At 48.0% G+C, this 27,371-nt stretch overlaps 1 protein-coding gene across 1 annotated transcript in view; it reads left to right on the plus strand.

The window, feature by feature from the left end:
* The window catches only part of DAP (death associated protein), a 61,612-nt gene that overhangs the window by 16,827 nt on the left and 17,414 nt on the right, over positions 1–27,371 (plus strand). The window lies entirely within an intron of this gene.

Genomic DNA, 27,371 nt, shown 5'->3' on the forward strand with positions numbered 1-27,371 from the left:
GGCTACTATAAAGGTAAAGGTAAAGAGCTGTGGTAAATGGTGTATTTCAGTTAGTAAATAGGTTTCTAACCGGGGTATGGGTTAGCAATTCTGAAATTGCCTCATGTGTTTGCTGGGATGGAACAGATAGGTAAACGTATTGTGTATCAGGAGAGCATCATGCATATCTCCATACTTTATTTATTCTCTCTGGTGTCCTTTATTTTTTCTCATAGGACTGGACTTCTGTCTGTTATATTCTCTTTCTAAAAAATATTCATTATAAGGCAGGTCTGTTGGAGAGGAATCATTTTAGCTTTTGTCTTTCTGAAAATGCCTTTGTTTTGCTTTTATTTTTGAGAGATGTTTTCACTGCATATTGACTGTCTTGTTAAAGTTTTTTCTTTTAGGCCTTTCCCATCTCTATGGCATTCCATTGTCTCCTGGTCTCCATTGTGAACTGTGGGAAGTCAGACATAACTCTTGTCATCATTCCCTGTATATAATGTTACTGTTGGCCTGTTTGCTTTAAAGATTTTCTCTTTCTTTTTTCAACTGTTTGTGATGGACCACATCCGGTTTTCTTTGTACTTACCTTACGTGGGATTTATTAACCTTCTTTGACCTATGATTTGATATCATCAGGTTCAAAAAATTATAAGCCATTATTGCCTCAGAAATTTCTTCTGCATCATTCTCCTCATCCTGAGACTTTAATTGCACCTGGATTAACCATCCGGTATGTGCACAGGGCTTGGGTGCTCTGTTCTGCGCCACTTGTTACCCTGCCCCGCCCTGATGCTTTCTTCCTCTTTGTGTCTCAGTTAGATGATTCCTTTTGAGCCTGACTCCTTTCTCTTTTGCACTCAGCCTGGTGATGAGCCCATTGAAAGAAGTCTTCATTTCTGATTTCCTATTTTTCACTGCCGGCACTTCCCCTTCCATTTGTCTTTTTAAATACATAGTTTCCATTTCTCTGCTGAAATTTCCTCTTTCCACACATACTTATCATAGTTATTTTAAGTCTAGGCCAACCTGGTCTGGTTCCTGGCTCTGTTAGTGGTTTCTTTCTTTGTAATGGGTCACATCCTTCTTCATGTGTGTCTTAGTTGTTAACTGAAGTAAGGCCTCATGGGTAAGAGGTTAAGAATGCTAGAGACTGGCGTAAATAGTATCTGTGCTAGGCAGGAAATGTCAAAATGGCTTGTCTTTTCTCTTCAAACTCTCGAGTGTCTGAGTGTTGGAGGGTTTAAGTCAATCTGGTGTTTATAGTTCAGCTGAGCCTGGGCTGTGTTGTTGCTTTACTTAGCTTCAAGTCTTCACAAACATCAAATTAATTAAAGGTGAAATCATAAATAACCTTCGCGCTTCTCATGGCCAAGGATGTGGGTTTCTGGGACATTTGTCTGTGTTTTCCTGTCCTACCCTCAGACTTCACTGGGCTTTGTGTGTGGTGTGAGCCTGAGTCTTGTGTGTGAGAGGTTCCTAAATCTCCTGTCCCTCCACAACCAAGGCGGGCATCTGCTTGGTACTGTGCTGAGGCCTGGCGTACTGGTGGGAATCATATTTGTTTCGTGTGATTATAATTACTTGGTGAATAAAGTAATATATGTTAAATACCTCAAACAATTTCAGGCATTCAAGAGGTTGTGGCTATTATTGCGTGTGTGGCAAATTTCTTTTTAACTTTTTATTTTGAAATAATTTCAGGCATAAAGAAGAGTTGCTCAGAAGTACCAAACAATCCCATCTATCCTTCCCTGTATTCCCTATATGGTAAAATGTCACCTCATCTGCACCCTCCTCACATTTATCTAAATCTACGTCTGTCTATCTGAATCAGCTTTCTTCTAAACGACCCTTTGACTCTTGAGTTCTTTAGTGCATCTTTACTAAAAAGGACTGTATCATCAGGTATCAAAATCAGAAGTTAACACGGAACCAGTGCTGTTTTCTAATCTATAGATTTTGTTCCGATTTCCCCAGTTGTTCCACTGCTACCTCAGATTTTAGCCCCAGGTCATACTTTCATTTAGTGTTATGTCTTTAGTCTTCCTTAATCTGCAACAGTTATCCAACATTTTTTAAAATTTAATCTTTCATGACTTGGATGTGTTTGAAGCATTGATTCTGTAGAATGTCCCTCAGTTTGATTTCTCTGCTGTTTCTCTGTGATTGGATTGGGGTCCTGCTTTGGGGGCAGGGACACTGTAGAAGTGATGTGTTTTCCTCCCAGGTGCGTCACATCAGGAGGTAACCAATGCGTCCATGGTAAGTGATGTCAACTCTGGTCACTTAGTTAAGATGGCATCTGCCAAGGCTCTCCATTATAAAGTTACTGTTTCACCCTTTGTAATTAATAAATATCTTGTGGGAGATACTTTGGGACTATATAAATATCCTGTTTCTCATCAAACTTTCACCTGCTACTTTTTAACATTCATTGATGATCCCTGCCTGGAATAGTTCCTAGGACGGGCACACTGTATCTGTTTCCTAGGGCTGCTTTAACAAGCATGGCAAAGTGAGTAGCTTAAAATAACAGATGAACTGTCTCGTATTTCTAGGGATTGGAAGTCTGACACCAAGGTGTTGGCAGGTAGTTCCTTTTGAGAGCCAGGAAGAAGAGTCTACTCTGTGCCTCTGCCCTAGCTTCCGTGGTTGGCTGGCAAACCATGATGCTTCTTCACTTGTACACCTGTCACTCGAGGCCCCTGCCTTTACCTGGTCATCTCCCCATGTCTCTCTATGTTATCTCTGCTCTGTGTGTGTCTTTGTTCAAATTTCCCCTTTTTATGAGAACACTGGTCGTACCAGATTAGGGCCCACCTGAAGCCCTCAGTTTAACTGGATTTCTTCTCTAGAGCCCCTATGTCCAAGTAAGGTCATACCCAGAAGTCCTGGGGGTCAGGACTTCAACATATTCTTTTTGGGAGATACAAGCCAACCCATAACAGATGCCAACTTGTCATCTATGGAAATTTTTAATGGTTCTCTTAGTGAAGTTAATTTTTAAGATAATAAATAAAAAATTACAAACTTAAGAGATGGCCCAGCCATGTGCCAGCTTAGGTCTCATGGCCTATATACCTGGGAATTTTTATCTTTGAGCCACAATCTGTGTGTTTAAACTTTAATTAAATCATGCGATGAACCAATGCAAGTTCCATTGTCACCTTTTATGCCCAGGCTAATTGTCAGCTGCCTTTTGAAAGAGGAGTGTCCTTTCTTCCCTGATACGTATGGAGATGCCAGCGGACCAGGGGTACAGAGTGCTGGCAGCTGCCAACTCTGTATTGTTTTGAGTGCCACATGCTGGCAGACTCCGCCTGTGATATGTAGCCACAGCTGAGCCAGTGCTGGAGTGCTGTGGGCCCGGAGGGATGGGGCCTCGAGTGGCATGGAATGTCCTTATGGACAGTCCTGCTTATGGACAGACATGCCTCTTCTGGGTAGGAGCTCATGGAAAGCTCATTGAGACCCCCAGAATAAAAAGCATTTGAGGCAGCATAAAATAGTGATAAACAGTGTTGTCTGCCCTGCTAAGGAAACTGGGGAGGATGCGCCATTGGCTGCGCTTCCTGTCAGTTCTGCCTAGTGAGGCCCCGAGGTCAGTGATCAGAGTCTGCAGGCAAAGTGGGACACCAACGAGGTGTTACAGCTGTGCAGCAGCAAGGATTGGTGACAAGAATCATTTTTGCCTGTGGCAGTCTGGGCAGCGCAAAGTTGGCAGAGCTGGCACAGGCCCCCAGGCCCCTTGCTGGCATGAGCTAGGGACATTGCTGCACAGTAGGGCCATGTGTGGCAAGTGCTCGAGAGGCTGCCTTACGGAGTCTGCCGTCCTGACACCGGCATCCCGCTCCAGACGGCTCTGCAGAACCTCAGACAGACCCACTCCCATTTCTGCCCAGGCAGTGGTGGGCAGAAACTCAGGCAGGCTGGCTGCCTCTCTGAGAAGCAGGGTACAGTTTCCTAGGGCTTCTGTAACAAAGTGCCACAAACCAGGGGGCTGACGCAACAGAAATACGCTGTCTCACAGTTTTAAAAGCCAGAAGTTTGGGATGGAGATGTCAGCAGGGCCCCCACTCTTCAGGCACTGGGGAAGGATCTATTTCGGGCTGTCTCCTAGCTCCCGGGGCCAGCATCACCCCAGTCTTCAGCCGGCATCCTCCTGTGTGTGTCTGCATCCAAATTTCCCACTTTTGTAAGGACACCAGTCAGATGAGGCTAGAGCCCACCCCTCTTCAGGATGACTTCATCTTAGCTAATTATATCTGCAACAACCCTATTTCCAAATAAGGCCTCCCTCTTCGGTGAGGGCTAGGATTTCAGCATGGGTTTTTGAGGAAGCACAGTTCAACCTACAGTGAGCAAGCATCCCCTCATGGCACCAGGCACCAGTCAGCAGTGCCCAGCTCCACTGACATCCCAACAGCTGCTGTGAGGCTGACACGACGAGCGATTCTCTCTTCCCCCATGCCAGAATGTACTGTTGCTCAGGTTGAGCACTGCGGCAGCCTGCCTTCCTGACCAGGGGGATGCTTCATATCTGGGGCGTGCCCCCAAACTTTGATCACTCATCCCATCAATTAAGAAAATCGTTGTCTGTGTGCACTCCCAATATATGTATATTCATTTTCAAATTAGACATATGTACTCTACTACCATGACATAATAATGAAATGCATAAGAAATGGGTAACATATTAAAGGTGAAGTGAGCAGTGTTCTAAATGTCTTGCCAATCATTGTGAGTTCGTACTATCATTACCTGATACTTCAAGGTCCAAATACCCTGGAGATGAGATTTCTCATTAATGATTCAGGATATAAATCTGAATTTCTGAAGGCCTCTGGGTGGTTTCAGGTTTTGTGGAGGAGGGCTGCTTCTTGTCAAGCCTGATTAGATCACTGTTTGGCGTTTACGGTGTGGTTACCGATGTTCAAGTTCAAGTGTGAGCTCTTCCTCTTTCTTGCTGTTCACATGGGCTTGTGCTGTTGTGTCAGGGTTAACTTTTACCTTCAGAGGTGTTTGTGTCTTTTGTTTTTAGTTTTAGTTTTTGTTTTTTGCAGGAATCTTTTTGAGCCACTTACCCATTTTGTAAACATTAGTTATATTATTATATAACTGCCATTAGTTTTAGCAGTGTTTTTCAAGCTTTTTTATCTCACAGCACACTTGAACCTAGAGTTAGACTTCCGCAACACACTTAAATTATGTTGATCCAGAAAACGAGTTTAAAAAAGAATATACTTACTGTGCTTTCAACTTCTTTTGAAAATAATTTAATGATATTTAAAAATTTTCACAGCATCCCCTAAGATCCCTGGGTACCATGGCACACTGGTTGAAAACCACTGGTTTACAATACAACATTTGAGCACAGTTCCAGGCACTTGAGATATATTGAGGATGAAATGAGGGAATTTAATCCGTCATCCCATTAATTAAACAGAATCAGATATATATTACAAGGCCCTGAAAGCCGGGCCCAGACGAGTGGGTGACCCCTCTGCTTCCTCAGCACTCAGTGAGATCAGGGGCGGAGCAGCCCACCTGTGGGCCTTACAGTAAACAGTGGCAAAGCTGAGTCCATGTTGTTTTGTTTCTTTAGATAAGAAGCAAGTGTGAATAGACTAGATTTTCGTGTTTACCACCTTTTCCCAACAAAAAGATCAACTTCTTAAGACCAGAGACTGCCTTAATCATTGATTCATGGTGGCCCGGTACCAACTTTGTTGCTGGGAATAGTGCAAAGTAAGCATTTCTTCTGCTACCTCTATATTTGAGCATGATCACTAGGAATGCAACTGTGTGCACGGTGAGAAGTTTGCCCAGAATCGCCCTGGGAACAGAGAGCATGATGTGTGTGCATGGACACTTTGTGCTTTAGAAGTCACGGGCATCAGCCTGGTCGGGATTCTTATTGAATCCAGCCTGATTTCTCCCATCATAGAGACGTACACCAGAGGAATGCTGGAGTCTGGCAGGTAGTGAATCTAGGCCTCATCGCAGAGGGGTGGAGCGTATGGATACCCATATGTCACCAGATCTGGGCTGAACTCTGGACTTGGGAGGAGAAAGAATAGTGCGGGAGACCCGGCTTTCCTCCAGAGCCTGTCGCTTCTGGTAGCAGTTTTGAGATAGTGTTTGCACAACATCTGGCGTTATGGAATGGATGTGGAAACAGGTGTGATTTGTTAGCTTCTGCACATCCGCCCGCCTGCTCCCTCGCCCTCCACAGGCCCCCAGCCTCCCTGCACGACCGTCACACTCCGTCTGTACCGGGAGAGCTCCTTTGTCAGATGGAAGGAGGGAGAAAGGAAATGGAGCCATCAATTCTCCTTCCAGACACGGCTCTGGGATCTGCACGAGAGCCAGCCTCTTGGAACGGATGACTCTTTTCTTTTCATGGTGTGACTCAGGGTTGCCCTATCTATCAGCAATGTTTTCTCATCACATCAACATAAGAACTGAATTTAAATCAATTCTCTAGTGGTTGGATTTTGGAGAATGAAATATGTAAAAATAACTATATGGACACAGGAGTCCTTTATTAAGTTTATTACATTGAAATTACTGACTTACAGTTTCAAGCCCTCTTTGCCTACATAAGCCCCATTGACATCAGTGGTCTTGAAATACACAGTACTCAGAAAATACTTGGAGGATCAGTAATAATTAGCTTAGACTTTGATTCTTTAAAGATAAAATAGTTGATTATTAACTTGATTACTTCTTACCTTCCAGCTGGAAAAAAGAAGTGAACAGGGGAGTATCAGTGTCAGGACAGGAAAGTCTCACCCTCACTGGCCCATCCTGGGCAGCGGCTCTCTCTGGGCAGCATGTTTTCTTTGAGTTTTGGTTGTTTGCATCCCCGAAAGCAGGGCTGTAGTCAGCAGTGCAGACTTAATGTGGACTAGCATATCAAGGTTGTGCTATACTCAAGGTATTCTCACAGAATCATCAGTTCTAGAGCTGGATATAAGCAGAGAAGTCCCCCAATCCAGGCACTCCTAGTTGGAGCCCTGGAGAGGTCAGATGTCAGATTTTGCTAAAGGTCCAGAATGACCTAGATACCAGCAGGAAAATATCTACATGTACTGGGGGGGATCCACAAAGATTTTTTATGTTAAAAAGAAGCCCCCACTCTCTTCTGGGTGGAAAGAAGAAATTTGAAAGTAGGATCTCCAGGAGATTTTTGTATTCCCATATTCATAGCAGCCTTATTCACAGTCGCCAAAAGGTGGAAGTAATTCAAATGCCCAGACAGATGAATGGATAAGCAAAGTGTGGTATACGTACAATGGAACATTATTCAGCCTTACAAAGTAAGGAAATCCTGCTACGTGGGTGAAACTTGAGGACATTATGGTGAGTGAAAGAAGCCAGCCACTTGAGGACAAGTACTGTGTGATTCCTTTTGTGTATGGCATTTCAAGTAGGCAGATTTACAGGTGTAGAAAGTAGAATGATAGTTACCAGGAACAGGGGGAGGGGAAATGCGGAGTTACTGATGATGTGTACAGAGTTTCAGATTTGCAAGGTAAAAAAGTGGTGGGGATCTTTTTCACAAAAACATAAATAGATTTTCATGTTTACCACATTGTTCTACCAAACTGTACGCTTCAAAATGGTTAAGGGGATACATGTTTTACGTTTTTTACCAAAATAAAGTATTTTTAAACAAAAAGCAACAAAGAAGTTCTTGCTGCTGTGATAAGCAACTTGGTGGGCCCTCAAAAAACCAAAACAGCATCACTATAAGACCCAGCCATCTACCCTTAGCTGTCTACTCAATTGAAAACAGGTGTTCAAATGAAAAACACGCATGTTCATCTCATCAGTATTTACAACAACCCAATGGAAACAACCCAAATGTTCATGAATGTTATGTTCTATGAATGCTGCTGCAATTTCTAAAAAGTCCTTGAGCATGAGAAATGGGAACCACAGCCATAGTTCAGCCCCCAGATTTTCTCAGCTGAGAAAGTAGAAGCTCACTGTGGTGAAAGGACTTTCCCAAGGGCCTCCACTACAGTCCTCAGGGACCCCAGGACCCTTCTGGGGGAGGTAGGAAGAGAGGTATACTCCACGGCACGGTTGGTGCTCAGGTGGCCAGGCCAGAACTGACTCCTTGAAGTCCCAGGAGGGCTGGCTGCAGCAGAGGTGGGTGCCTTGGGCTCTTCCAGATCCACCTCCCTGTTCCGCTTGAAGCTCTGCCCTCCTCTTGGAGTAGACTCCTCCTTGGGCTGGTGAGGGCTGGCCACAGCAGCCCAGGTTCATACCCAGACTAGTGGTACCCAGAGGAAGAAACAGCCAAATCTTCTCGCATCTCTTTTTAGGTGTATAAAAAGCTGTGCCGGAAGCGCTTAGCAAACTCATTGGCCAGAATCGAATGGCATGACCACTCCTAACTCGAAGGTCACTAAGATGGTCTTAGATGCAGTTTAAGGGGGAGTAGGTATGGGGAAGTCCAGCACGAGGACCAGTACTGTGGGCAGTGTGGCCGGGAAGCCCGTCCAGGGACGTCTCCTGGAGCAGGGGGCCCTGGTCTGGACAGAAAAAGAGTGACATTCAGGGAGGGCAGCTGACCAGGCGTCAGAGCCGGAACTAGAGCCTGGGCACCAAGTTCGGGAACCATCACACAGGATTCAGGACACTAAGCCAACTAGGCTGGCAACAGGACGTCAGAGTCCCCGTCCCAGGTCTAAGGAACAACAGGCACCCAACCAAAGCCACAGGAAGGTTCCCCTCCCAGGGTCCCCAAGGGAGCGCTATCTTGAGGCCAGACAGGGTCCCAAGGGGGGCATGTTTGAACCCAGAAATAGATCTAAGCAGTGGCCACACACCTTTAGAACAAAAAAGTGAGGGGCTCATGAGTAAGGCCTGATTTTCTTTTTTTTTTTTTGAGACAGAGTCTTACTTTATCGCCCTCCGTAGAGTGCTGTGGTGTTACAGCTCACAACAGCCTCCAACTCCTGGGTTTAGGAGATTCTCTTGCCTCAGCCTCCTGAGTAGCTGGGACTACAGGTGTCCGCCACAAGGCCTGGCTATTTTTGTTGTTGTTGTTGTTGCAATTTGGCCGGGGCTGGGTTTGAACCCGCCACCCTTGGTATATGGAGCCGGTGCTCTACCCACTAAGCCACAGCTGCTTCCCAGACCTGATCTTCTTAACAAGTAATTCCTATAGGCACCATCAGAACTAACCAGAGACCACTAGTCAAGTTACTAGAAGTTCACCGTCCCCACATCTTCTATTAGATGTGGATGGGACAGAGTTTTCAGGCCCTAGACTAGTTTTTAAAACAGCCCTTGGGTCTACGGCCATACCACCCTGACCGCACCCGATCTCATCTTAAATAGCCCTTGGCTGCTTCCCAGCACACACACATCCAAGCCCTCCACCCCACTAAGGCCTTTCATTTACTGCCCGGCTCTCTGTAAGCACCTCCTACTGCCAGACACTCTTCCTCACAGGGGGGCATGTGGTGGAGAAACCCAAATCCTCTTCTCCCCGAGCTGACATTCCAGTAGGGGTGACACAGGATGAGCAGGCAGACCACAGAATGTGCTGATGCCGTGGAGGACAGCAAGGGGCCTCATCTCCCGAGAACACTGCACACAGAGGACAGCCTGATTGAATTTTCTTAGCCACCATTAACAGCAGCCAAGGAGGGGAGAGGAAATGAAGATGGATGGTGGGGTGCTCTCCCAGGACAGCCTTGCAGGCAGTGTCAACAGAATGACCGAGCTCTTATGCTCTGCAGTTGACTTGGAAAGTCACCAGAAAGATGAGTCTCCTAAGGGGAAGGCAGAATAGGGGCTTTATGGACATGACTTCAAGATTTACACGGAAGCCTAAGGCTGAGGATTTTGCAAATAAGGCCCCCAAGCACTGTGAGGCATTTACTGTGCTGATCATAGTGTCGCTGGCTGCAGCTGCCCCAGCTCAGGGGAGCAACCTCACAATGCTGGTATTCCAAGAATTTTTCAAAAAAGCTGGGCTGCCGCCACTGACTAGGTAAGTGTGAATTTATACTTCAGGAATGAAGAAGATTACAAATGACATCTGTTAAGTGTTCCTGTACAGCAGCTCCTCTCAGTGGGATCGTAATGAAATTTAGGGCAACTTTGGCCAGTCTAACTAACTTGAGAGAAGTAATTACCACCTACTCTTCTAGGAGACATCACGGGAGGGAGGATGTGAAGGAAGGAACATGAAGAGGGTCGAGCAGAAATATGGGAGGCAGGAGTGCCTATTTCTGAGGACAATGCTTGGGTGCAAGTTCTAAGTTTGATCCTGAGGGCTCCAGTTCCTTCCATTCATCTGACATTCCTGCCTGCAGTGGCACAGTGCAGCCTCGTAACTAAGGTTGGCACTCAGCTGCCTGTGGGTCCAGCAGAAAGTGGACACGAGGGGATCGTTCTGACATTTTTGAAATCTACACCCTTTGCGGAGGAAGGGTTGTTTCTGTCCTGCAATATTCAAAAGGTTCTGTGGCTTAAGAGAAAAACCAGGATAATTAGCAATGTGAATATTGTCAGTTAGCATGGGAAAGTTGAAACTCCTCGAACCTGAAAGCACATATAGAATTCTGATAGGCAGAGGTGTGAGGCATCTGTCCTAGTTGGGGGAATGGTTTTCAATGGTAGAGGCAGAATGAATGATGTCGCCGGTGCTGGGTAGCAGGCTGGCCGCCTCCCACCCTCTCCTCTTCTCTTAGCTTGTCCCCTGACGCACACTTTGTCGTCAGGGCACCATGGGGACATCTCTCCAAAGCCTCTTTAAGGCCTCTCATGGCAGGGCCCTAGCCCAGTGCTGTGGATCATGATCAAAAGTCGTATCTTCAGGCAAGAAATGTGTCTCCTGGTTTGCCGTTAATTCTAACCTGTGAGTCTGGGGATTGTATCTCAAGTCAGTAAAAATTCTCAGTAACACTGTTTTAATTTGTTAACTCAGAATCTGCTGCTTATCTATTTATACTACAATTCCCAGACGCTCTGAAAAGAGGGCAACAGAAAGTTAGTCCTGGTCCCCAGGGGTCTTCTCTCTTGTCTTTTTTTGCCTAACCCTCGGGCCAAAGCTGAAACTTCTCCCCAGGATTTTTTTTTTTTTTTGGCAGTTTTTGGTTGGGGCTGGGTTTGAACCTGCCACCTCCGGCATATGGGGCTGGCGCCCTACTCCTTTGAGCCACAGGTGCCGCCCTTTCCCCAGGATTTTGAGTAACTCTGCACTTAAGCTGTTTTAGAAAGCAGTAATGATCAGCCAGGCATGGTGGCACTTGCCTACAATCCCAGCACTCTGGGAGTCTGAGGCAGGATGGTTGCTTGAGGTCAGGAGTTTGAGACCAGCCTAAGCAAGAGAAATACCCCCTGTCTCTACTAAAAATAGAAAAAGTTAGCCAGATGTGGTGGTGAGCTCCTGGAGTCCTGTCTACTTGAGAGACTGAGGCAGGAAGATCCCTTGAGCTCAGGAGTTTGAGGTTGCAGTGAGCTGATATGACGCCACGGCACTCTACCTGAGGCAACAGAGTGAGACCCTATCTCCAAAAAAAAAATAAAAAAGGTAGCCATGATAATTGAAAACCTGATATAGGCTGGAGAAATGAATGCAGAGCTCATACAAATCAGTGATGAAAACATCACTCTCAATGGACTAAAAAGAACATGAACAATTCATAAAAAGATAAATATTTTAAACAAATATTATTAGTAAATAAATACAGAAAAATGAAAGCTTCTTTTCAGGGATCTCCCCAAAAGGTAAACTACAGATGCCTTGATTTCTGTTTCTTGTCTGTTAACTATATAGAGACAGCCTCTGTATCTGCGGGTTCCATATCCTTGGATTCAACCAAGCACAGATGGAAAATATTTGAGGGAAAAAAAGGATGGATGCTCTGTATTGAACATGTAGAGGCTTTTTTTTCTTGTCCTTATTCCCAGTGTAACAGCTATTTACATAGCATTTACATTGTATCACGTATTATAAGTAATCTGGAAGTGATTTAAAGTGTAAGGGAGAATGTGCATAAGCTACATGCAAATACTGTACCATTTTATAACAGGGCTTGAGCACCCATGGATTTTGGTGTCCATGGGGGTCCTAGAACCAGACCCCACACACACCGAGGGATGACTGTTTAATGGGGTATTTCAGTCTGTATTCCCTGAAGTGATCTAGTTGGCTACCAACTGAGCACACCATTTTCTCCCCTTGAACTTTGCTCTCCGCCTGGCTTGCTTCTGTCGTTATTAGGCTCAGAGTCCAGTGTAATCCAAACCCTAAGTAGTGGATCCACATTTATTTCTCCCCATCCCAGTCCCTCACATCCAGCACCCTCAGAATAAAGTCATACCCTCCAGCATCAGGAGCAGGGCTGCAGACACCGACCCCACATCCCTGCCTCGCCCATCTGCTGCAGGTCCCTGCCTGGCACCCAGAAGCCTCCCTGAACATCAGGTCTCTGCTTGGAGGGCAGCTCCTCATCCTTCCCATCTTCCCGAGCTGGGTGGAGAGGTCAGGGTGAGGTGAGTCCCGGGTGTCCCCGTAGGCACCTGGGACTTCCCTTCTGCTTTGCCTTGCTTATTGTTGCTGTGAGGCACCAGCTCCCCCGGGGCCGTGGCCAGGTGCTGCTGCCTGCTGTTATCCTGACTCGGGCACATAGAGAGGCAATTTGCGTGGATGACTTGTGTTTCTGTACAGTTCAGATCTGCTGAGTGAAGACTTCAGAGCCAAGTTACTGTTTATCTAAAGAGACATTCCAGGACAATAAAGCTTAGAGAAGGCTTCCCTTCCCAAAGATGGTCCAGAGCAATAAAGAAAAGACGTCTTCTCCCCTCCCTACGAGGCTTACTTACATTGCAGAGTCAAACTAAGTCTCTGTCTCTTTCTCCAGAGAAGAGGAGGGCAGGTCACCGCCAGCCCTGTATCAGATCAGCGTCCCTCATTTCAGAGTTTCTTTCCTATGATGATTCCACTGCACACAAGGGTGACACTTGCCCTCACCATGTCACTCTTACCCTCACTGTGGGTATTGGGAACTATTGCTGAGACATGCTCTGTGTGTCTTCTGTGTGTGCACACACTCACACACAGGCTAACTTGTTAGCTGACAAGTGGGATAAATTCCTGGACTCTTTACAGTTTCTGATTTAGCAGGGTATTCTTGGGAAGTGACAGGACTTTCCCAGGGGCCCTCGGCTAAGCTGGAGCAGTCAGCATCCTGGTGTCCCAAGTCCTGGGCTGACCCTTCCCCATCACTTGGCCGCTTCCTCTGCCTGACCAGAGGGCGAGGGCAGAGCCTCTCCAACCTTAGTGCGTATCACCTGGGAATTTGGTCAGAATGCAAACTCGGATCAGCAGGGCTGGGGTAGTAGGCCTGAGACTGCAGGAAACACAAGCTCCTAGGACATGGAGCACTTCTGTCCCCACCATGCTTTGCGCAGCAGAGACCTAAGGCAAGTGCAACAACCCTGTCTCTGTAATGCAAATGAGGCCCACACTCTTTCCAGAGATAGATCAACACTTCATAAAAGAAAGAAAATGTTACATGAATCATTCACCCTTTAGTAATGAGTGAATAATTATAACTTCCTAATTGGCCACCACATCTATTAGCACCCCACAGGGGGCAGAGAGACGGTGTAAATGAGGACTGTCCATAGGGCAGGACTGAACACTTTCCCCACAGGACTTTAATCTCTTTCAAAAGGATCTGTCATTCAGCCTGTTGAATTTATGATTCCATCACATTTAGAGTGTGCCTTGGAGAATGGGAGGTTGAGAAGATTGTCCTGATACTAGACAAGAAGTCAGCATCTTTCATTATGGCCTACTGGCCAAATTATGGCACATGCAGGCTCCCTCAGGCTGGGTGCTTTACACACTTGTTCTCATTTTGTCTTCACCTTCGCAGGTTCCCAAATTCACAGTCAGGAAGATCTGTTAAAAGGCTATTGACACATCCAGGGTCATTCAGCAGTAAGCGACAGGTAACAGAAATGGAATCCAAATTGGATTCCAAAGCCTTGGCCTCCTTTCTGTTTCTGTTCCTCATCTTTTCCTACAGAATTGAGGGGAAGTTATTGAGAAGAAAGTTGAAAATCCTTCAGATTTTTTAATTCAGATCTAACTTTTCGACACTAGGGTTCTGTTACTAGCTACTGGTTTCCATCCTGGCTGGGTTAAGACGGAGACATGTCGGTGATTTTCCTTCTACCCCCACTGTGCACTCGGCTTTGTGGTTTTACCAGGCCCCAGGGCAGCACTTGGGCGGCTCTGCGCAGCACCGGCTTCCGGGGGCCTCCCCTCCCTCTGGTGAGTCAGGGCCCTGGGGTAGCAGCCTCAGAGCTGGAAGAACAACCGTCCACTTGGGAACCACCTGGCCCAACGTGTGGGACCTCCAGCACCTCAAGACTGGACACACAGGGCTCAAACCCAGACTAGGTATAAATCAGTTTCAGAGACCAGAGATTGGAGAGTCTCAAAGGCAGCTTCAAGGAAAGGAAATCAGACCCAAAAAGTACATACAAGAGGAAGTCGGAGCCAGGGTGAAAACTGATGACTCATCTCTACTAAACTGGTTAGGACCTTAAGTGGAAAAATAAATACGCTTTAAATGGCAAGGGCGGTGCCAAAAGGGCCCAGAACAAATTCCGCCAAAGAATGCAAGAGTTGTTTTCCTTTTGCCAGAGGCTGCAAATGGGGTCACAGATGAAAGTAAATGCAGACCTTTTCCAGCTTTGGGAGGCTGAGCTGAAGAGTCCGAGGGGAGCGCAGAGTGGGAGGGGACAGGTAGGGAGCACTGCGGACACCCCCAGGAGAGGCACTCCCACACCCCACTGTTGTTAGGGTTTTTCAGAGTCCCAGGCCCTGGATGAGAGGCGTGGAAAACCCAGGGAATACCAGGGCTCCCCCCCTCTTGGTGTCAATGGGGGTAGCATCCCTTGGGGACACAAAACCTGGAAAGAAAATTGTTTCCCCTTGGGGCTTGCGTTTGACTTATCCAGGTTGGGCTTTTGATTTAGTCCATCAACAGTTAGTCTTTATAACTTTTCCCCTTTTCTCCTAGACCACATTTCTGACCACGGTACACATAGTCCCAAGAGTGGACCCTGCCTGTGCCTGAAATATGTGTGAAGGATTTTGTCTAGGGAGGTCCTGAGCCAAGAGGAGGGACCCCAAGGGTCCCAGCCCATTGCCCTGGGGTGGCCCCAGATAAACCACTAACCTTTGGCACCTGTTTGCTCATCTATAGGACGAAGTTCGTACCTGTACCTGTTTCTCTCATGGGAATTTTGTGGTGAAAACAAAATGAGGGCAAAACATGGGTATGTGTAAGCTTTGAAAAGAAGGAAAAGCACAGCATGAGTTAATAGCAGATATTTATGAGGTTCCTGTTACATAGCTGGGACCTAGCTAGACTCTTCAGAAGATAAGAAAATATTAGTCAGTCCCCAAGAAACGAGTGAAGATTGATTAGTCCTCACTGAGGCCATCTATTCCCTCAGAGGTAGAATAGTTCCCAGCCAGGCATTTATAAATCATTTCAGGCTTAAACAGGATTGCAAGTGCTGTGCTGCTAAATCTGTTTAATTTAGAGTTTTTACCAGAAACTATTGTATAACATTTCTAGGATGGCACAAGGAAGTGGGGTGCCTGTGCAATGTGGTGCATTGAACAAAGCTCCCAGGTTTGCGGCTTTGCTCTGTTTTTCCTGCATTCAGACAATGCACCATTTGTATTTTGGCACCTGCCTCAATAATCTTCACCAAATACCTGGCAGATGCAGCCAGATAACAAACACTCCCCTAAGATGCAGAGCAGATGTGTGAGTCTCTTTCTCCTGTATCCTTCGGAGCTCCATCAACATGGAGGGTGTCACAACTCAGCATTGTGATGAGGAGGAAGATAATGACATTTAGTGAAATGGATAGCCGACTCAGACCAGAGATTTTTAATGAGGTGGGAGCTTGGTTTCACACCTTCTTTGGCTTTATCGCATAGGCTGCGATATAATCTCTCCTTGGAAAGTGCTATGTGTTAATTAGTGGCTGTAGCCTGCTGTCTTTTTCTTTAAGAAAAATGCTCAAGAACTGTTTTGTTTTATCTCTTTCCTGGGCCTTCTTACTGATTGTTCCTAAATGTGCCTCTATCCCTCATTTGTTCTGTCTTCCCCACGTGTCCCAAGGAAATGAGCTCAATGCTTAACTGTAGTAGTCGTGCTGGGATGACCCAAAGAAGCTAAGTATCATGGCAAAGGTCTGCAGCCCTTTAATTGTTACAAGGCTGAGTCATGGTGAAGGGCAGGAACCAGTTAGAAGACCTGAGCTGGGCAGATGTGCTGCTAGCTGGCCAAGTGGCCTCATGCAAATCAAATTCTATTTCTAGGACGCACACACACATAGAGAAATTAATTTCCATGATTTTCATCATTTTTAATCTATTCTGTAGACTATTATTACAGTATCTTTCCTCTTCTATCAGCATAAGAGTTTATTATCACAAACGTTGTTGTAGAGGTATGAAACATCTAGCTTCCCTGTGTTCTAATTGCCTGCTCTTTTGGAGGAGACTGCACTGGCAGGAGGGAGGAGCGACGGCAGCTGTGAGTGGCACATCTGTCTGTATTTTATTGGCATTGGCATTTCATCAACGGACACAGCTCTGAAAGATGGCTGTCCCTTCTAATGGCCTGGACTTTGCAGCCTCAGTGGCCAGAAGCATAAAGACGTGTAAAGAGAATTTTTCGGTACATCGAACACCGAATGTCTTGCTGTGCAACTTTGGTGATTGATATTTGGTTCTGTGGCCTCCTTCCTAACTGCGGGCCTTAAAGGATGGTAGGGAACAGTAATTTTGAAAGCTGTGGCATGAGGGTCACTTGTTGTGTGGTGGGTATGAGAAGGGTATTGCTGTTGGGGGCTAACATTTCCTCGTTGTCCCCAGATAGTTTTCTGTAAGGAGACGTTCCCATGGCTTCTGGGACTGGGTAGGGTATGGCAGCCAACCACATGCTGCAGTGGACAAGGTTAGCAGAGGGGTAGACAGAAAAGATTAGTTTTTCTAGCTACCCACAGATGTCTAGACTTCAAAGGGAGTTTACTTTGCACAATAGATGTGTTCCTGAGAAGTTTGTTGTAAGTCAGTTCCAGTTAATCACATTTTATTTTCTTACTAATACAGCTTCAGAACTTATTCAGCCTCCTTTTGCCCACTAATGGCACTCAATTTCTGCCCCCACCCCCCGCGCCCACCGTGTCCTCTTCCCCTCTGGAAAGGGTAAATGATCTGTAGGCAACCCTGGGACACCACACTTCTTAAAATTGGCCACAGCTATCAGCTAAAGGAGGCAGTGTCAGTAGGAGCCGGGTGCCGCATGGAGAGAAGTGGAAATTAATGAAAGCAGCCCTGGGCTGATACTCGCATCCTCTGCTGGAGAAATCAGCAGCACTGTTTGTCTCTGCTAGGCCTGGGCCTGGTGTATCATCCAGAGGCCTCCTGTCAGGTCCAATTTGGGATCATCAAGTTAATTGTTACATGTGACAAGCTGACATGCAAAGCAAGTTATAAATACCTCGGTGCCATTCCTCGTTGAGATTCCATGGTGAGTTCTCAGGGCCAGGGGGCGCGGATGATGGACGAGGCTGACAGCATCCCTGCCTGCAGCAGCCTGCCCTGATCTTTCCGCGGCCTCGGGAAACCAGCCCTGGTTTTCTTCCAGACCTTAGTTAACTCCCTCACTCACTCCCCAACAATTGTGTTAATTCTCCTTAGCATTTTTCTGTTCCTTTCAAGGGATGCTAATTACATAGCAGTGACCCTGCAGCTATTTCAAAAAGACATTTGCTGGGTCCTCAGGGACTGCCTATTAATTGACCTACAGGACCTTGTGGGTTTGCCTGAGTGTCTGAGGTCAAGATGTTGCTGCAGGGAAGCTGCAGGTGGGTTGGGCTTCTCCTCCATGTCCCGTGAGTAGTGCAGAGCAGGGGGCTACCTCGGCCACCGGAGCGGGCATCCCCCGGAGGTGAGTGGGGCGAAGCCACTCCCACTGCTGTCCCGTTACTTCTCAAACACTCCAGTGGGGTGGTGTGGAGTACAGTGGCATCCTCCCAAGAACCAGACCAAGGCACATCAGGCTGCAGTGTTGTTAAACTCTCCAGCCTTCTACAATCGGGCCTCCCTTCCCTCCTCTTTAAAGATAGGGACTCAGCGACTGCCCTGTAACTCCCCACACCTTGGGTGAAGCAAGTTGAAGTCACATGGGAGCCACAATCTGAAGGTCTCTGATTTGCATATCTGCATACCCATAAGTCTGTGTTTCCTCTTTTTCAAATCATTTTGAACTTTTTTCCTATTTTCCTGATTTTGTATTTGATTCTTTGTGTTGCAGCCTTTTTTGCCATAAGGAGTATGAAATAACTTATGAAACTGTAACCCTAAATTATGATACATTTATTTTTTTGAAGACTTAATGACAAGGTCACACGATAGGTCTAATCACTGTTACCACTTTGAAGTAGTGATCAGCCTACATAGATTCTCAGATATCAGCAGCAGTGTTTGTATTCTTGAAAAAGCTACAGGTGCTGCTGATACTACTGTGCTTGCAGCTAACGGTCAGTTAGGTGTTCGTAATAAAGATGTAAAGTTGGGTGTTTGCTGGTTTGTTTTCCCCCAACCTAGTTCATGGGTGTCCTGAATTCTGTTTGTGCCCTCTAGTTTAAGCACCTTTATCCTGTACCTCTTAGATCTGTGTCACGGCAGAACACACATGTCTGAACTTGTATGCTGGGCCTATCTAATGTGCTGTCGCACCACACTTTTCAAAGATCGGGTTTCAGTGTGACTGTCAGACTGTGACTGCTCTTAGCCCCATCTGTACCTTCAGGTTGGAAAGAACCTGCAGCTCAGTTTAAGTGTCTCAGTTGTAAGTCTGCATTGTACTTATTCCTGATTACTCTTTTCATTTTCAAATATTAAGAGAAAATACATGGGGAGGCTGGTGGAAGTTTCCCTGGTGTGAGGAAAGCTCTCTCACGTCCAGCCCACAGACCTGTCCGTACTTTGTCCTCTTCACCGTCCCTCAGAGAACTTTCCTGCACTCCTGCCCCAGTCGTTGCCCAAGTGGGGGGTAGCTGCTGCAGGTCTGCCCGGCTCTGCTGCTTGTCCCAGCTGGCTGGAGGGACAGCTCCTTTGGGTGTTGGCTTCACCCTCCCCTCTGCAGCGGAACAGAGTGCAGAGAGCACAGGGTGTGTCAGAGGGCCTGGGTTCTAGTCCCAGCTTTGTGACCTGCCTAGGGTGATCATGGAAAAACTCTTTAACTAACCTCTTAGGGCCTGGACTCCTTGGATATAAAATGAGGGTGAAATAATAACCCCTCTCATGTGAAAGGATGCCAATTTTTTGTGCATGATAAAGCCCTTAATGCAGCGGTTCTCAACCTGTCGGTTGAGACCCCATTGTAACAATGAAAATACATGGCTGCATTAGGAAGATTGAGAACAACTGCCTTAATGGATGGCAGCTATTGGTCGGTCCTCAGCCTCCATCATTTCCTGCTCCTCCTGGGCTCGAATTCCTCCTCTGCTCCCCGTCCCAGTCCTGCTTCCCTCCTTTAATGTCCAAAAGGAAATGCTCCGACTGCTGACTGACCCTGGTATGGTTTGCGGCGGTAACTGACCTCTCGGCTGGTCTCCCTTTCTCAGTCCTTCCCCATCCAGTTTATCTGACACTCCATCTTGCCGGGATTCCACTTCCCCCACTCCATAGCTACTGCTCACAGCAGGTGCCTGGGTCCACCTCGGGTTCCTCCCTCTCCCATGTCAACAAGAGCAGCCACACTTGGATCTGTTTGCTATCTCAAGCTCCATTCAGATTTGATGTTTTGCTGGGGGCGGGGATCGACTTGAAGCCAATTTATAAAACCATATGACCTGCCTTGCCTGGTACATAACTCTCTGCCCTGTGCTGTGCTGTTCTGTGGGCTCCTGCTTCCTGTACACTGGCATTTAGGGCCCTGCCCACGCTTCGCTGTTCACCATTCTCTGTGGACCTCACTCCCTGCCTTGTCCCAGGAATCAAGAGCAGGCCAGTGTCTATTCAGGTGGCAGAATACACAGTGCCCGTCCTGCACCCCTCACTGCTGCCTCCCCATCTGGAAGGTCTCCTCACTTTCCTGAACTGTACCAAGCCTTCCAGGGCCCACAGAAGCTGCTATTTCTCAAGGCCTTCCCTCGTGCCTGCAGCTCTCTGGAGCTCCTCCCTGCCTGATCCTGCTGTGTGTGGCTCTGTGTGGCTGGCCAGGGCTGGCTTCACAAAGCCCCACAGACCAGGTAGCTGAAGCAGCCTGAGTTTGCTGCTCACTGTTCTGGAGGCTAGAAGTCCAAGTGCAAAGTGTGAGTGGGTGGGCTCCTTCTGAGGCCTCTCTCCTCTGCTTGCAGACTCCTGTCTTCCCCTGGGCCTTCACAGGGTCATCCCTCTGTGTGTTTGGGTCTCCATCTCCTCTTATAGGACACCAGTTATCCTGGAACAGAGCCCGAATCACCTCACTTGAACGTGATCACCTCTCTTTAAAGGCCCTGTCACCAGATGCAGTCACGCTCTGCAGTTCTGGGAGTTAGGACCCCAACCCATGCGGGTGGAGGGGTCGGGGCAGTTCAGCCAGAGCAGCCTCTCACTCAGCACGTCCGTCTGTCCTGCCCTCCTGCTCCTGTGTCAGAGGAAGGGTTTGGTGCTGTTGCTTCCTACCCCTGCAGTGATTGCAAATGCCTGGTCCTCAAGTCATTTTTAGTTGAAAAACTAACCAAGTCTGAATTCCAAACTTGTGTTTAATCATGGAGTAACCAGTCCCTGAGGACCTATGCAGAGGGCTGTGGCAGAAAGAGTAAACAGATACCTGGCCCAGATGAGGTAGGCAAGGTCCATCGGGAAGTGGGGGGGTAGACTCTCATCAGGCAGGACAGTGAGAGAAGCACCAACCAGATGGAACAGAGAGAAAGCCCTGTGGGAGTTGGAAGATTTTCAGTGCCAAAAGTGTGAGAAAGCATGAAATCACAGCTCTCACAGAGTATCAACACTCAGGCAGGCCGGTGTCCCAGAGCACCAGTGTCAGGGGTGTTCATCAGAAGTCTTGCAAATGCTGCCCCATTCTCAAACCGAGATAATCAAGCCTCCAGTCAGACCTCCTGGGCCCCATCCCTCCCTGTCCACGCTGGCTGTGGCGGGGGTGAAGGGAGACTGGAGATTTGGAGCTATTGGCTTTGGAGCAAAGTTCTAATGAAGGTAAAAGCTCCAGCCTAACCCTGCAGAAGTCCTGCAGCCCAGCCAGCTGGTGGGAGCCCTGGGAGCCACAGTCCTTGTGGGCCCTGCTGATCCCTGGCTCTTGCCCTCAGCTCTTCCTTGCAGTAGGCAGAAGTGCACAGCCCTCTTCTCTCCCCTCATTTAAAACCTGGAAGTAGACACCCTATGGCAAGATTTATTTCATGTTTGACAACTTCAAGTGTTTCGAAAGGTCAGGTCTTAAATTCACTGATGTTTAATTAAAGCCTCGATTCTTATTTATTAGCTGCACTGCATTTCTCTGTCCCTTCTGTCCTCACATGACGCTCCAGGTAACCTCACATCAAACAGTTTCTCCCCGTACATCTGTGGGTAAGCCCCGCCGCTACCGCCAGTCTGCTTGCTTCCTGGCTCAGCTTGGCATTGTCAGCCACCTGCTGGACATCTGATGTGACACCCGAGACACCCGAGGTCATCCCACACTGAGTTCCACCTGCCCCTCCCCTTCACACCTGCTTCTCAATTGCCTCACCCCGTCCCTTAGCTCCTGGTGACATGATCAGGGACTCTGGAGTTCCCTTCCAGCAGGTGCAAGGCTGAAGAACATTCTCACCAGCTGCAGAAGATAGTGTAAGCTTCTGGGTTCCAGCACTTTCTCTGGCCACCTTCCCATGGGCTGTGCTTTTGTGCTGGCCTGTCCCTGCATGTGGCCCCTCCAAAGCACTGCCACCACCCTACTGGGCTCCCAGATCCAATGTCAGAGCCTTCTGGTGCCTCTGAGCACCCCAGAGTCCTCTGTGACCCTGTCGTGGTTTCTGCACAGTATTGTGGCTGTGGATACGTTTCCCAGAGGAATCTCCATGCAGGGAGGTGAGCACAGGTGAGACTGGGCCAAACCCATTTCTGCCTGGGCCTCTCCATGGCTTTGGCTAGATGACTGAGACTTTCCGACCCTATTTCCCTTCTGGGAGAGGCATTAGTGATATCTGTTCACGGGTTTTTCCAGGAGCTTTAATGTGATCAGTGCTGAGTGGGGTGTCTCCTGGCCAAGAGCAGGCACTCAGGAGGGCCTTGCCCACCTCCACGTGAGGTTTGGGCTGAACTCTTCTGCAGGAGGGTAGGGGGGTGGGATCACGAAAGGCGTTTCCTCATTGGTCTTTATTGCTCACATGAGGAGAGAATTATTCTTAATTTGGTTCTGAAGGTGGAGGGAACTTTGGGCTTCTCCTTTTATGGGACACTGTTCCCTCTAGCAGAGCCTGGACCCAGCCTGGATTAGTGTCAGCATCAGCTGGGCCCTCATTCCCAAGGAAGGCAGTCAGGTGGGCCCCAGAATGAGCCTTTCCTCCCAGTTACCAGGTGAATCCATATTGGTGCCCCAGGTCCCAGGACTCCACCTGAACCCATCATCCTAAAAAATTGGAGCAAAACACTGATCAATTTGGGACAGCAGTGACCATCCTTCAGCGGCGTCACCTGGGACTTACAAGCAGGTGACTGGCAGCTTACATCGGCCGTACTTGCATGCTCCATGGAGGGCGGGAGCATCGGGCACAGCTCACTTAAGGGCCACTTCCCAGGGCGCCAGCCCTGCTCGGCACTCTGCTCATGTCCTCTAGGGCTCCCTCCTGGGAATCCACAGTCCTCCTTCCCTGCCTTCGAGAAGACCGGGAAACTCCCCAGCAGGGTGGTAGGATCTTCTGGACACAGCTGGTCAGTGGGTGAGCTGTGAGCACCTTTAACAAACCTGGCCCAGCACGTACTTGGCTGCTGCCTCCCACCTGGCCCTCTGCGAGCAGGCTGTGTCTGAGTCTTGCACACCAAGCAGCAGGAGCGCTGTGCAGACTCATTGCTGCCACACGGCGCGGCGCTGGACTTTGATTTATACTCCACCCCACGTCATTTGTCTGGGTTTTTACAGGAACGTGTGTACATACTCTGAATAACAAACCTAAAGACATTTATAAAGTTTACCCTCACAGAATAGAACTTCGCCTCCTTGTACTAGTTGCAGTGAATGGTAGTCAGTTGTGTTTTTTAAAAATAGGAATTATTTAATATTTATAAAGAAATGTGGTGTTGCTGTCATGGCCATACAGTGGCGCAGACTTGTCTAACACCTGCGAGTGCCCCGTAAATTCCTCATAGAGAAGACGTGATTTAACCCACAAGTTCTTTTAATAAACAGCAATTATTTGTGTGCAAGTTTTCATCATAGTGTTTTGGGTTTCTTCCCCGAACCTCATTTTCTTCAGGAGTTTTAATGTTCTTCCTACCATCTTGCGTATGTCGCCTATAAGCTTTTACTTGATGAATCTAAGTTTCAAATTAGTGAAGTCCGACCGAATAGGGCTTTACACTGAGAACAAGCACAGCCACCCGTGTCCTTGTGCATCTGGTTGTGGCCAGAGCCTCCTCTGCCATCCCAGGGAGGGTAGGAGTTTGCCTGTGTGACCGCACAGTGACTCTCACTAACTGTTCATGATGACAAAGAAAAGCAAAAGCTCCAGAGCTGTTGTCATTTCCTGTGCCTCCTCGGAGCAACCGTGATCTTCACACCGCAGCTGGAGGCCCACTGGTGCATTGTGAGGCCAGGTTAGTGGACAGAAGTCAGCACTTTTTTTTTTTTTAATAGGAAAGGGTCATGCAGAAAGAGTGCATGCCAGGCTGCTGGGGTGGGAATGATTTGCTTTAGGAGGAGGGGTGTGTGTGTGTGTTTCTCTGTGTGCGCCTGTGCCTATTGCATCACATAAAATGACCCAAGTGTCAATTGTGGACCGTGGTCAAAATGTAGGGAAGCCATTGGATAGAAAATATTGTAAACAATTCCAGAATAGAGAAAAATTAATAATTTGAGATTAAAAGTTCTAATTTGGTTTTATATACCCCCAAGTTATTTCTCTGCTCTGATAGCACTGTACTCTTTATAACCTGTGTGCTGTTACAGCTCCCTGGGGGTGTGACAGTGCTTGAATTTGTGTTGTCCATGGAACTCCTTTGCCCTCAATATTAAAGGAGGAGTCAGCTCTTCCGAGCTGAAGCCTAGAACGAATTGGAGCTCCTCAGAGAGGGTGATGGGACAACACTGAGCCCCACTCATCAAATTAGTGTGACTCATCGATTTCACCACACCACTGTGCCCACCACCCATGCACCAACCGTGCCACTGTGCACCTCACCACTGTGCAACCCCCACACCGCACCACTACCTCCCTACCCTCTGGTCAGTGCTGGGGCCACATTGTTAAGTATTTTGAACAAGAGGCTTTAAATCACTCAGGTTTGCACTGCTGTTGTGAAGAGACAGAAACCACCCTAAGCCGGTTCTCCATCCCCTGGCCCACCCACGTGTCTGGCTATCAGATGCTTGTCCCTGTCACCTGACTAAGCTCACCTTTCAGGTATCAGCCAAAATCCTTATGGCCCTCCAAACCGGCTTAAACGTTCGCCCTGCAGCAACTGCTGCAGCACCTTGGCCTTCCCCATCACGGCACTTTGCCTGAATCTGAACGCCCAGTTGATTTATCGTTTTTCTTTTGACATTGGGCCTCCAGCCACAGTGGACATTGCAGACTGGGCAAGTGACTTAGAGACAATCCCATGGCCTCCCCTTAATGCTGGTCCCCTCTAACTTCTCAGTGTGGGCCTGAAGCTGAGCCTGCCATGCTTTCCCCTCACAGTTGTAGGAAGTCATATCCAGGAAGAAGAACCTTTGGGCGGGTCCTGTGCTTAGGGGAGACAGGGAGGTTCGCCCTGTTAGGAAGATGGACCCAAAGCATGCAGGGGCCACTGGAGCGCCGAGGCCTCAGCCGGCAGGCCCTTCCCTGCTCTCCTCCGAGCAGCGCTCGGCCCACAGCACAGTCACACGAACGCACCTTTTGGCCTCCTCCTCAGGTGCAATTTAATGTGCAATTAAATTTGGATACCATTTTTAGGATAGTAGAAGTATATCCTTGATTAAACCCCATCATCAATTTTGTCTCAAACTGTTGCAAGAAATTCCTCCAGATAAAATATTTCTCAACTGCCTAGTCATTGATTAGTGAAGTGAATCTGTCTATCTCAGTCTTGATTTTCATATAAACGAGGTAACATTTGAGCAAATTCACAAATTGTGCCCCAGTCATGCAAGGCCTTAATGCATTTTGAGGTCTGGACTTTGAAAAGCATCCGCTATGGTTGGGAGCCCAGGCTTCGGCGTTGGCTTGTGAGTTTGCATCCTGGCTCCCCCTCTTCCTGGCTATGTAGCCTTAAATGGTTTGCTCAGCCTCTCTGTGCATCACCCTCCTCATCTACAAATTGTGATTAATTATAGTAACTGGGCTGATGTGACCAGCATTTGAGTTAATGTGTCTACGGTGCTTAGAATAGTTACCCAGGCCCGGAGTAAGAGGGCAGTATTAGCTGTTATTAGGAGTGTGCTCATGATTGTCTCTAGCTCCGTCATTTAAGGTCCAAGACCTCGGACTACACGTAATCCTAACACTGTAAGGGGACAGCTCTAGTTATCGTGGAATATTTAAGGCAACATGGTTCAGGAGGAACCTTTGCCTGCTTCCACTGTGTAAGTAATCCCACGTGTAAAACTGACAAGCACCTTCTGCGGGAGGTGGGCACTGCTGGCCCAGCTCACTCCCCGACTCCGGTGTTGTAACTGACCTTTTCCTGTTGTGTTATGGGGTGTGCGTCCAGCACTGAGCGTGGCTCCCCAGTCCAGTTTGGTGACTGTGGCTTTTTTCCCATCCCACCTAATAAAACAAGTGTTTGAGAAGTGCTTTGTTCCCAGGGACCTCACATGATCTCAGGGACAGTAGTTTCCCCAGATGAGTGCCACTTACGGCTCGTGGAGCTAACACACACTTAGTCCAGCACTCCTATGTGATCAAGGATTTCATAATTTCTGTAATTTTCTAATAAGCAGATCTATCTTTTCTAAAAGAAATCAGCACTTAAAGGTATGACTGCACCTCACTTTTAAATCCACTCCTCTCTCCATGAAAGGCTATCCCTGGTAGGGCAGGACAATGGCAGGAGGGGGAGCAGCTGAGTCCCCATTTCTCATTAGAAATGCTCCTTACCTGCTGGGTCTTGCCCAGGAGGACATTTCTACCTAGGCAGGGATCCTTTTGTTTTACCACAAATGACAAGATGCACAGCCTCACACACACACACACACACACACATACACACACACACACACACCCCACAGACAGCAGTGGAGTGAGCCCAGGCTGTAGCTACACAGACCTGTCCATCAGTGACCCAACAGTCCCCTCCACCCCACCCTACCCCCACACAGACAGCAGTGGAGTGAGCCCAGGCTGTAGCTACACAGACCTGTCCATCAGTGACCCAACAGTCCCCTCCACCCCACCCCCCAGACAGCAGCGGAGTGAGCCCAGGCTGTAGCTACACAGACCTGTCCATTAGTGACCCAACAGTCCCCTCCACCCCACCCCACCCCCCAGACAGCAGCGGAGTGAGCCTAGGCTGTAGCTACACAGACCTGTCCATCAGTGACCCAACAGTCCAGGGCCCAGTGGCAGCTGGCAGTGGCAGAAAAGACGAAGATGGAGAAATGAGGCCTCCCAGCAGATCACCGAGATTTCTTTTTAGCCTTTAAAGTAAAACTCTTTCTCAAATCCATAAGCCACTTTCAACTCTATGTAAGAAGTGGAACCCCGTGGAAACTCTGCCTTTAATACACGTCTCAGGGTTCTCAGCAGGGCGTGTCAGAGTGAGCCGATGCTGGTGGAAGTTCTGCCCCAGACTTCCTTGTCCAGGACTCCCTCAGTTGGCTCAGAGCCCTAAATCTCCAAGAGGAGGATACAGGAAGCAGTGTTTCCAAAACTCAGTTGGCCCTAGCTTACTCAAAGCACGTTGCAGGATTACAGCCTGGCAGAACGCACTTGGGGCCACAGGCCTGGGTGTGTGTGTACAACACATGTAGGGAGGACAGAGCCTACCGGGGACTTTGAGATGCTCGTCCTGGCTCCTCTCTGCCCAGTGCCGTGACCACGGGGGAGGCACTGCTGGATCTCCCTGCTGCACACCACACAGAGGGAACTGAGGGGCCACAGGCAGATGGGCCCTGGAATCAGGGAAA

The sequence above is a fragment of the Otolemur garnettii genome, unplaced genomic scaffold, assembly GCF_000181295.1.
Source record: "Otolemur garnettii isolate 467f Iridium unplaced genomic scaffold, OtoGar3 scaffold00033, whole genome shotgun sequence".
NCBI classification, from domain to species: Eukaryota; Metazoa; Chordata; class Mammalia; order Primates; family Galagidae; genus Otolemur; species Otolemur garnettii.